The 12,973-nt window shown below is 34.2% G+C and overlaps 1 pseudogene across 1 annotated transcript; it reads left to right on the top strand.

Annotated features, from left to right (window-relative positions):
* Positions 1-8,859: 8,859 nt before the first annotated feature.
* LOC148293684 (linamarin synthase 2-like) lies at positions 8,860-11,519 on the top strand (annotated as a pseudogene). Its single transcript, XR_015836380.1, has 2 exons — positions 8,860-9,387; positions 10,383-11,519. The product of XR_015836380.1 is annotated as a linamarin synthase 2-like (transcript).
* The last annotated feature ends 1,454 nt before the right edge of the window (positions 11,520-12,973 follow it).

Genomic DNA, 12,973 nt, shown 5'->3' on the forward strand with positions numbered 1-12,973 from the left:
CTTTTAGGAGTGCATCTCATTTGTATTTCCTTGGGTCTCAAGGGTAATTTTGCTTTGTATTGGAAAGTATCTTCGATTGGCAATCACTTTTTTAATCAAATCAATGTGTCTAAAGGGTTGGGATATTCTTGGAATTAATTCAAGAATATTAGGAATCTTGATAAAGTGATTGTGAATATCCTTCTCGGAGTTCACGTGAGTTTTATACAGAATAGGATCATATCATTGATTTTATGTCAAGCATTCAGTTGTGGAGATTGTGTTTTGAACGTAGGTTTTCTTCCTTGTGAAGAAAAACCACTTATATAACGAGGTTTTGCTTCTTTCTTCATGGTGCTTTAACGATCATATTTTCAGTCCATAAACTTGGAAAGCTGAGTTTTTATTTGAGATAAATCATGAAGGGTTCCGAGTTTAGAGTAGGATTTCATTTGTTAAATCTCATGCAATTTCCTTTGAGTTGTAATATGTGTTTTGTCTAGGAAATGCCAAAGGGGGAGATTGTTAGTATGAAATTGTGTTGGCATTTCCTAGAACTTAGTATTGGTTTGGAAGTGTCATTTAGCTATAGGGTTGAAGCAAAATTGCTATATATGATTTCCAAAAACTGCAGGATTGAAATAGCTCAGCAATCCCCGAATTCCAGAATTGTGACTTAACATGTATGAGCCATTTGATCTGAAGGGTAAGACATGTTATTTTTTATGCACTCATACTAGGAATGTTTTTTGGAATATAATATGATTTTATTTCCTTGTTCTTCCCACTAGTAAAAAAAACCCCTTGCGCGACCAAATTTTGCGCGACGAAACACAATTCGTCGCTCAAAGTGACTTTGCGCGACGAAAATTAAACTTCGTCGCTCAAAGTCTTACGCGACTAATTTTTGCTCAACGAAACACAAATCGTCGCACAAAGTCACTTTGCGCGACAAATCTTTGCGCGACGAAGTGTGGTTCGTCTCATAAAGTCTTTACAAAAATAAACAAAATAAAAAATTATTTTTAAAAATCTTTGGATGACTTTGCGCGACGAAAAAATAAAATTCGGTGCACAAAGTCTTGCGCGACGAAGTGTGGTTCGTCTCGTAAAGTCTTTACAAAAATAAAGAAAATAAAAAATTATTTGTAAAAATCTTTCATGACTTTGCGCGACGAAAAAATAAAATTCGGTGCACAAACTCTTGCGCGACGAAGTGTGTTTCGTCTCGCAAAGTCTTTACAAAAATAAATAAAATAATTTTTTTTATAAAAATCTTTGCATGACTTTGCGCGACGAATTTCTAAACTTCGTCTCGCAAAGTCTTTACAAAAATAAAAATAAAAAAAATAAAAAAATTATTTTGTTAGAAAAATATAATATTTTAAATGTATTATATTTTAAATTGACGATCAAATTGGTTCATTGTATTCATATAGGGTCAAGGAGTGTAGCTGTAAAAAATCATCAAAATCGAAATTAAAATAACCGTTAAATCGTGATTTTTCGTTTATAACCGTCGAAAAGTTTTGTCCTATTACTTGATCTCTGAATGTTTATTTTTTTCGATTTTTGGCGTATATGATCTCGAAGTATAAACAAACAAGTTTGATGGTTGGATCTTTGAAACTAGTTTCGTAGAATGCGTATGCCATCAAAACAATATATTCACTAACAATTAAGAGTTTATTTATACTTTCATTAAATACAACATAAGATTTTGTGGTATCCACTAGTGTAAATATTTTAAATTGACGATCAAATGGAGTCATTGTATTCATATAGGGTCAAGGAGTGTAGCTGTAAAAAATCATCAAAATCAGAGTTGAAATAACCGTTAAATCGTGATTTTTCATTTATAACCGTCGAAAAGTTTTGTCATATTACTTAATCTCTGAATGTTTATTTTTTCCGATTTTTGGCGTATATGATCTCGAAGTGTAAACAAACAAGTTTGACGGTTGGATCATTGAAACTAGTTTCGTAGAATGCATATGCCATCAAAACAATATATTCACTAACAATTAAGAGTTTATTTATACTTTTATTAAATATAACATAAGATTTTGTGGTATCCACTAAATATTTTAAATTGACGATCGAATGCAATCATTGTATTCATATAGGGTCAAGGAGTGTAGCTGTAAAAAAATCATCAAAATCAGAGTTGAAATAACCGTTAAATCTTGATTTTTCGTTTATAACCGTCAAAATGTTTTGTCCCATTACTTGATCTCTAAAAAAAAAAATTTCCTGATTTTTGGCGTATATGATCTCGATGTGTAAACAAACAAGTTTGATGGTTGGATCGTTGAAACTAGTTTCGTAGAATGTGTATGCCATCAAAACAATATATTCACTAACAATTAAGAGTTTATTTATACTTTCATTAAATATAACATAAGATTTTGTGGTATCCACTAGTGTAAATATTTTCAATTGATGATCGAATGCAGTCATTGTATTCATATAGCGTCAAGGAGTGTAGCTGTAAAAAATCATCAAAATCAGAGTTGAAATAACCGTTAAATCTTGATTTTTCTTTTATAACCGTCGAAATGTTTTGTCCCATTACTTGATCTCTTAATGTTTATTTTTTCTGAATTTTGGCGTATATGATCTCGAATTATAAACAAACAAGTTTGACGGTTGGATCCTTGAGTAGCTTTAAAATTGTTTATTTTGTACGTATAACACTTAAGAAATTGAATAGTATATATATTTATTAGTAGCTTTAAATTTTTTTAAGACTTTGCGCAACCAATATAATAATTCGTCGCGCAAGTATACTCTAAAAATTTCGGCGGGTACCAAAAATGGGAATTTTAAAAAAAAAAAAATTAGGACTTTGCGGGACGAATATATATTTCGTCGCGCAAAGTTTTGTGGGACAAATATATAGTCGTTCGTCGCGCAAAGTTTTGCGGGACCAATATAAAGTTTGTCGCGCAAAGTTTTGCGGGACCAATATATAGTCGTTCGTCGCGCAAAGTATACCCGAAAAATTTGGGCGGGTACCAAAAATGCGAATTTTTAAATTTTTTTTTTCCAACTTTGCGCGACCAATATATAGTAGTTCGTCGCGCAAAGTATACTCTAAAAATTTGGCGGGTACCAAAAATGGGAATTTTAAAAAAAAAAATTACGACTTTGCGGTACCAATATATAGTTCGTCGCGCAAAGTATACCCGAAAAATTTGGGCGGGTACCAAAAATGGGAAGCGGGAATATTGTGGTCGCGCAAAACTTTGAGCGACCAAAATTTCGTCGCGCAAAACCCTAAAAATTTGGGCGCGCACCAAAAATTGGAATTTTTTTTAAAAAAAATTTTCGAGACTTTACGCGACCAATATATTGTTTCGTCGCGCAAAGTGATACGGTTTTTAAAACCAAAATAACACCTCCACCATTTTCTCAATGTCTTCTACTCTTACCTCTCCTCTCTCTTTCCTTCTCCCCAAATCCTACCCTTTCTCTCACACTCACTCCTCTCACTTAATCTCTCATCTCTCTCTTCACTATCTATCACTCTCACTCACTCTCTTATCTCTCTTTTCATCATCTCTCACTCTCACTCACTCTTTCATCTCTCTCTCACTATCTTCTCTATTCTCTCACACTCACTTCTCCCTCTCATTCTCACTCACTCAAAATCTTGCCAAAAGGTATATTCTCTCCAAACTTTAAATTTTTTTTCATTAATATGTGTTTTTGGAGTTAGTTTTGAGTTTATTCTAATTTTTTGTTATTTGACAATATTTGTTTTTTTTTTTTAGGGAATCATCGAGACTTTGACGGCTAAAGTTGAGGATTTAGACGCTATCGAAACATATCCTCCGCCACTATCACCACAATAGGGTTGTAGATTTTATTATTGTACTTTGTTAATTTATGTGTACATTTTGAATATTATATATATTGGATAATTTGACCACTATTTTTCATATGTAATTTTATTTTGAATATTTCAATTTAAATTAAAGTAATTAAAAAAAATAAAATCATACAATTAAATTAAATTTAAAAAGTAAAAATTTGAAAAATTAATATAATGAAATTGATATAAGAGAAATAATAAAAAAAAAATGTCAAAAACCTTGGGTGACAAAATATTTCGTCGAGCAAACTATTAAACTAGTTTATTTTAATTAAAAATTTTAAAAAAATTAAAATTAAAAAAAAAAAATTTAAAAAATTGAATATTTCGTCGCGCAAAGCGACATTAACTTTAGTCGCGCAAAATAATATTATTCGTCGCGCAAAGTAATTAATATTCGTCGCGCAAAGTTGATAGTATTCGTCGCGCAAAGTAGTTATAATTCGTCGCGCAAAGTATCTTTGAGCGACGTTAGTATTCGTCGCGCAAAGTTGTTATCGTTCGTCGCGCAAAGTTGTTATCGTTCGTCGCGCAAAGTATCTTTGCGAGACAAAAAAAAAATTTCGTCGCGCAAAACCTTTCTGTACGATCTTTGCGCGACAGAACTTGCGCGACCAAAATTTCGTCGCGCAACCTTTGCGCGACGAAATTGTACTTTGCGCAACAAAATTATTTCGTCGCGCAAAGTTTTTTTTGTAGTAGTGTCCTTGATTTTAATCAATTATAATCCTTTAGGAGTGCATCTCATTTAGGCATATTTTTCAATATCTTTTGTTTATTCCTTGTTTCCTTTTATTATTAAATTCTTCTTGTCTCTCAAGTATCTTTGATTTTCTATCCCGTTTTGGTTGCTTGGAAATCATGTTTCAATCATATCACAATATCAAGGAGTCAAGATACCCTTAATAGTAGAATAGGCATATAAGGATTCATTTGATATTGTGATTGATTAAAATCTTCCTTTCTTAAATATCTCCTTTCCTAATTGTTGAACTACATGTGACCAATCTTTCGAATAGGAAAGATACCTTCGTGATTTTCTATCAAGCCTTAGAAATTGGAAATTTGGTTTTCAACATGTTTTCTTTCTTGTAAATAAAAAGTCTATAAAATAAGACCTTTGTCTTTCTTGTTTTTCAGAGCTTTCACGATCATATTTTCAGTCCATTAACTTTGGAAAGCTGAGTTTTTATTTGAGATAAATCATCAAGTGTTCCATGTTTACTTGGTGATTTATCAAACACTTTTATCATTCATATTGCATTCATTTGCATGTTCGGTGACTCATACGGTTGAGGGCACCAAGACCGTTGTGGTGGTTTTTCTCCGGTGAGCTTTAATCAATCGTGACCAATATTGGATTCAACATAAGGAGAGTTGGAAGAACCCCGGCGAGCTTGAAGCAATTGTGACCAGTATCAGATTCAACATAAGGAGAGTTGGAAGAACTCCAGCGAGCTTGAAGCAATCATGACTAGTATTGCGTTCAACATAAGGAGTGTCGAAAGATCATCCCATGACAGTTACGAAGAAGTCAGTAAACATTATCTAGAATGTGTCTAGGATAAGTGTGTGGGTACTTCTTTTAATCATCTTTCTATAGTGGATTTGTTTTGGATTGAGGAGTCCCGTGGATTTTTCTCAGAGGTAGGGTTTTACCACGTAAAATACTTTCTGTGTTTTTCTCTGCTTTTACGTTCTAAACTGTACAGGATTGATACATCGTATATCGTAATACTCTTAACTACTCAAAACGCAGACTTTACGCTTTTGGTGTTTTAAGCCATCCTATAGGTATTTCCAATATGATGTAGGGTGGGGTTTAGGGTAAAATACTTTCTGTATTTTTCTCTGCTTTTACGTTTTGAACTGTACAGGATTGATACATCGTATATCGTAATACTCTTAACTACTCAAAGCGCAGACTTTACGCTTTTGGTGTTTTAAGCCATCCTATAGGTATTTCCAATATGATGTAGGGTGAATAGTATTATTGATATTGCTCCGTGGATATTATTTGACGTTGGATGAATATTATTATTCATGGGATTAAACTTGAAATATTTTTGTTATTATCTGTATTACTATTTTGCAGAGTTTGATAATGTTTGAATTGCATTACATATGCATCATAATTATGGTTATGTGTTGGGTTGGTGTGTGTGTGGGGGTTGTTTAAGGTACATCTAAGGGGTGGGAGAAGACCTTAGATATATCTGAGTTTAAAAAAAAAAATTGTGGAATATATTCAAGTGACGGGAGTAGGGCTTGAATTTATTGAGGTGATGGGAGCAGAGCCTCTAATGAAAAGTGAAAGTTGAGAAATTCGTAAACCAAAGAAAGATGGGTTAAGGAACGGATGGGTACTAGTTCATATTTTAGGGTATTCGGAGCCACAGTGGTAAAATGCATGGTATGGGACATGCAGATTTGTTGCCCTATGGTATGAATTAGTGGGATTAGAAGGGAGTGAGTTTATGGCATCATTGCATATGCAAATTTATTTATCTGGTCTGATTGCATAATTTATATATCTTGTGTTGTTTGATGCATGACATTTTGATTAACTGTGATAGCTGACCTTAAGGGGTTTGACGATACTCTACTAGGCATTAGAATGCTCATACCCTAATAGATTGTGCAAGATTCAAGACGAAGTTTGAGGAAGCGGGTTTCAACTAAGTTGCTAGGCTTTTGTTGTTGATTTGTGTGATTAATGTTTGTAAGTAGTCAACCGCTTGATAAAGATCTTAGTGTGTATTTAAGTACGAGCTACAGCGACTCTAATTTTGTGATGTTAAGTAAATTTGTTTTATTTGTGGCTCTATTTCTCATCATATCATGGTTGTAAGATTTTATTCTTATGATTATGGTATGACTCACACCATGATTCGGGAATATTCCTTATTTTCGAATCGGGTCATGACGTAACCTAATTAAGGTGATCAATCAAAGGAAGCAAACACATAATATATGATTAATTGAGTGAAAAAGAATTTATCAACAACATTTAGAAATTCATAAACTCAAAGCATATCAAAACAAAAGTGTAATCACGTTTAGGGCTTCAACCTAATCCCTAGAAAAATAAGAAATAACATTGAAACTAAGAAAATACAAGAAAGAAATAAAATGAAAGAAACTAAAAACAATGAGGAGAAAGAGAATTGCATCTTCAACCCCTTGGATCCTTGCCTCAAGGCTCCCTAAGGTTCTCTCCAATTATCATGTCATTTTCTCCTTTCTTTGTTTGCTCCTTGCTCTCCTCCTTCTTTAAAAATCAGAAATTGCAAAGTGTAGAGAATGATTCTTCCAGCTGCCCCTTAGCTACCAAGAGGTGTGGTAACAATTAGAAGGGGAGATGATACCAAAAGAGGGGTAAAAGAGACCCAAAACAGAATTTCAGAGTTAGTATCAATGCTGGATTGGTTTGTGAGGTAATACTTTTTCAATGGATATAAGTTTCATGAAGAGCTTCACCGCATCTGAGCACCAGAACCTTCTGATCTAAGGCCAAGAAGTTGACCTACGAAAATGAGCAAAAACATATTTTATATTCAATAATGTACTTTTAGCTCACATTTATTCAAACTGAGGAAAAATCTATAAAAAAAACACAAAAAGGAAGAAAAAAAACTATAAAGTGTTAAGAACTAACTCAAAACATTGGTTGAATGACATGATAAATCATGTATAAAAATGAACCCAACAACTGTCAAACCAATTACAATATAACATTTTGGTCCATACTTAAATCTTTTTTTATGGTACAAAACCATCCTGAAGCTCAACATGCCATAAAAACTTCGAATTTCAAAAACTAATTATAATATAGCTCAATTCAAATATCCATATATAGTTATTACCTAATTAGAGTATTAAACATGTAAAATATAATGTAAATAAATAAATATACACATAAATGGGCCGATTTGATTTAGGGCGGTTTACAAAAATTCAAAACTAAACCAAACTAAATCATATATGATCCGATTCGATTTTTAAATTGTTTGACATTTTTTTTTTATCAAAATCAAACTAAACCGATAATTACGATTTAAATCAATCAGTTTCATCGGTACGGCCTAACAAAAATTACAACTAGACTAGCTGAAACAAAAATGGCCTAACATATTTAATAAAACCATTACCCAAATATCACAAAAAGTAGAATAGAAACTCCCAAAAAGGAATTCCAAAATTCCCACATGTATTTGACTAACCCTCTCAGCCAGATTAACCCGCATGTGTTTTTACTAAACCCTCTCCATCTGTTAGGTCTGTACTATTTTACTTTGACTCTTACTTCTGAAGCAATCAAAGTAAGAAATGTCGCTATACATTCCCTAATTTGCACCGAAGACTAAATCAAGTAGCATTGTGTTGTGTTCGTCAATGCATGATATTGTTCTTTATTTTTTGGGTACACGCTATTGTTCTCTGTGTTTAGTAAACAAATTTGAAAATAAGGGCCTCGTTGTATTCGTTTGTTTATGATTCTCAAAATCGCAGGAACGGCCGTATTCTATGTAGGTACAATATTTATATTCTTGGTAAGAAAATGTGCCCTTCAATAAAAATGATGTAAAATTAATTACTCCTCTAATGTGACCGGGGTCATTCATTTCTTGGAAGCTAGCGGCATAGAAAAGAAAATAACACATGAGCTCTTACACGCACTGGTTTCCATTGGTAGGCAGGGGCGGCCCGGCAGGGCAAGGTAGGCAACCACTTACTCCATTTTTTTTCCATTAAAAAATAACCTATATCTAATTATACATATTCCTACCCAGCCCGCCCATGTCAGCCCATGTGATTATCTGAAGTATTAGTGAAATGGGCAATTTTATTGTTATTGACACATCACTTGTATATTTGTAAACTGTAATTTTTGTTTTCTTTTGACAAAAGTGACTCCAATGTGCCGAAGAGGCAAGGCTTGGCGCATTTTCTATAAATGGCACAAGAGCAAAGTTGGCTTTCACCACACAGGTCTTGCTTATATTGGTAAAGAGAGATGGGTTCAGTACGAGAAGCAACCAAAAAACTACATGCAGTTTGTGTCCCTTTCCCAGCTCAAGGCCATGTTAGCCCCATGATGCAATTAGCCAAGCTTCTTCACTCAAGGGGCTTCCACATAACCTTTGTCAACACAGAGTTCAACCACAGGCGCCTAATCCGGTCCAAAGGCCCGGACTCTGTCAAGGGCTTGCCCGACTTCCAGTTCGAGACCATACCAGACGGGCTGCCTCCTTCTGATAAGGATGCAACCCAAGATGTTCCAGCCTTATGCGACTCCACCAGGAAAACCTGTCTAGGTCCATTCAAAGAGCTGGTCACTAAGATCAACTCTACATCTCAAGTGCCACAAGTTACTTGTATAGTTGCAGATGGTACCACGGGATTTGGGAGGCAAGCTGCTCAGGAGTTAGGCATTCCGGAGGTCCAGTTTTGGACTGCCTCTGCATGTGGCTTCGTGGGTTACTTGCAATACAGTGAGCTCGTCAAGCGAGGCATTGTTCCATTCAAAGGTATACTTCCTTTAATTCTTATGGACCCATTTTTATTGTTAACCTTTAATCCGTTGCATATTTATTTTAGGCTTATGAACATTTTTATGGGTGTATATAAATTATCAAGACACACTTGACTTGAGGTTGAATCATTCAATCCCACGATAATATTCCAAGCACATATTCCTTGGAGTGATAAATTTTTTATGAGGCTTGAGGTAGACCAAATGATACACTTTCGTATTTTTTCAACTCTTGCTTTTTTTTCCTTTGACGTTCTTTTTCTTGGTTGAGCTGCGGTGTTGTCCTTCTATCCTTTTGACTCTTAGATATTTGAAAACTAGATATCTCTTCTTTTAAAAATGGAAAAAAGTTCCATTAGATTAATAACGTTACGTATCTTTTCTTAGATTTTAATTTCTGTTTTAATACACATTTGCTTTTTATAAAAAAAAGACTAATCTTTAACTTCTTTCAAGATTATATAAATATTTTTAATCAATATAAATTAATTCTTCTATAAGAAAAACATATATAAGGTACGTATTAGTTTATGTGATACATAAGCACGTTGTAAGTCATTCACTCTTAATTTTGTATGCATGATAACATAGACATAATTTCTTTTGTTTAATATAAAAATACATACTTTTGTTTTTTTATATACGAAGCAATATTGATGAAGGGGTAATCAAATATAGGAGCTAGAATGGAGAATAAACTCTTAGCCACTTGCAAAATACATAATTATTTTGTTCGGAAAGTTAGGTACAGTTCTCCTAATAAATAAATATGTGTTACACATTAATGCCAAAAAAGATATAATTATGATCCTTGTATGCATGGAATCTCAGTTTGGGTGGGAATATATATTTTTCGTCTAAACACTTTGAACACATTGAAGTGGAATATTAGCCTATGAGTTTCGTGTAATATTTGAGATCAAATATACTCTTGTAATGTGATCATAAAGTGTGATCACACATATGGTTCACCTTCCATGCATATTTCAGATGAGACTTTCCTACATGATGGTACACTGGATACACTAATTGATTGGGTCCCAGGCATGAAAAATGCTCGGCTCAGGGACATCCCCAGCTTCATTAGAGTCACAAGTGTCAACGACATAATGTTCGATTTCTTGGGATCTGAAGCACGAAACTGTTTGAAGTCTTCAGCGATCATCTTCAACACATATGATGAATTTGAACATGAAGTGTTAGAGGTAATATCGACCATGTTCCCTAACATCTACACCATTGGCCCGCTTAAGTTGCTTGAGAGGCAATTGCCTGAAACCGAAACCAAATTGGTCGAGTCTCTTAGCTCAAACTTATGGAAAGAAGACACAGAATGTTTTAAATGGCTTGATCAGAAGAAACCTAGTTCAGTTGTGTATGTAAATTATGGGAGCATAACTACAATGACAGATCAGCATCTGAAAGAATTCGCATGGGGGCTTGCAAATAGCAAGCACCCATTTTTGTGGATTGTTAGGCCTGATGTGGTGGAGGGAGACTCAGCTATTTTACCCGATGAATTTTTTGAGGAGATTAAGGATAGGGGTTATATAGCAAGCTGGTGTCTACAGGACCAAGTGCTAGCTCATCCATCTGTTGGAACTTTTTAACACACTGCGGCTGGAACTCTACTATTGAAAGTGTATCCGAAGGCGTGCCTGTAATTTGCTGGCCTTTCTTTGCTGAGCAACAAACGAATTGTCGATACGCATGCACTGACTGGGAGATTGGAATGGAGGTGACCCCCGATGTGAAGCGTGACGAAATTGAAGCACTTGTTAAGGAAATGCTGGAAGGGGAAAAGGGGATGAAGATGAAGCAAAAGGCAAAAGAATGGAAGAAAAAAGCTGTAGAAGCTACTGCTATTGGAGGATCATCGTACAATAATTTTGATAGATTGATTAAGTCTCTCCATTAAGGTGGATGACTGCTACAATGCGGAACAAATGTGGTTCCTTGTCAAGAACTCCCAAATATATATATGCTTTTATTTGCTAAGGGGTTTTATCTTATTTTCATGTTCAAGTGCTGTAATAATGTTTATGTTTTATTTGGACCTCAGTTGTTTCTCTAGTTGTTTGCAGCCTAACTCTGTTACAGTTGCAAGCAGACTTGGCTTATGAATAAAATTAAGGGTAAATTACTCAAATGGTCCCCAAACTTGTACGTGATTTACATTTTGGGGCTTGAATTAAATTTTTCGTTCAAATGGTCCATCAACTCTATATTAATTACTCAAATGGTCCCACCGTCTAATTTTCTGTTAGATTTAACCAAATTTTAGGATAAATAATGACCAATTTGCCCTTATATTCAACGGAAATATTGACAGAATGTAACGGTGGGACCATTTGAGTAATTAATATAGAGTTGATGGACCATTTGAACGAAAAATTTAATTCAGGCCCTAAAATGTAAATCACGTACAAGTTTGGGGACCATTTGAGTAATTAACCCTTCATTATCTCCGTTCAGCCTTCTAGTTTGTTCCAAATGCATAAATATGATTGATACTTTAATACTTATGTACTGGGTCATCTCTATTTTAGATTTTGAAGCGTTTCAAAAGTTAAGGGCTCGTTTGGTATTCTATTTGAATACAATTTTGTAAATTTAAAAACAGAATTTGACTTGGTAGACCTATTTTTAAAAACTCAAACTTAAAAATACCCCAAATACTCAGAAAAAAAATATATTTTTAAAATTTTCTTAAAGCCTCCTCCCTTGCTCAAAATTTTTAAGATTTAGAAACAGATTTGGCTTTGACCAAGTCATGTCGTCAAATTCTGTTTTTAAATTTTAAAAATGCTGAACATGACTTAGTCAAAGCCAAATCTATTTTAGCCACTCCTTATATAATGACCATGTCACAGCTAATTTTGTATTACAAACGAGGCCTATATACAAATGTACGTATATATCATAAATTTTCGAGTTAGCTACAATATATAATTAATTTGAATATCTTAGAAAAATAACCAATTATAATAACAATAACTCATTCCTCACTGGAAACGGCACTTTTTGGGTGAGAAGATGAGGCAAAGTAAAATGTTTGAAAATTACTCAATTGATTGAGAAAGTGTTTGAGTGAATTTAGCTGAATAAACCAGGGATTCGATTTTGATGTGTGTTTGGGGTGAATTTGATTAAGAATAACCAGGGATTTTGTTTGGATTTGAGATTTGGGCGATTGCATCTAGATTGAATCTCTAGATTGCCTACGTACCCTTTCGAATGGATGAAACCAACGTAGTTCAAAATTGATTTAATTTGCGTGGTTTTGTACCACTTGGGCATTTGATGTGGTTTTGTACCACTTGGGATTTTGGCGTGGTTTTGTACCACTTGGGATTTGGTGTGGTGTTGTACCACTTGAGATTTGGTTTGGTTGCGGTTGCGGTTGCGTCTATTGGGATGCTAGACTGACTACGTACCCTTGATAGGATCAAACCGGCGTAGTTCCACAATTTAGAAATTAATGGGTAAGTGTGGCCCAATAATTTAGAATTTGTGTAAAGACGGATATTTGATTTGTGGGAATTTGGTTGATGTAACCAGTGATTCAAATTTTGTTGTGG

The sequence above is a fragment of the Prunus avium genome, chromosome 6 (genome assembly GCF_965620075.1).
Source record: "Prunus avium chromosome 6, drPruAviu1.hap1.1, whole genome shotgun sequence".
Lineage (NCBI taxonomy): Eukaryota > Viridiplantae > Streptophyta > Magnoliopsida > Rosales > Rosaceae > Prunus > Prunus avium.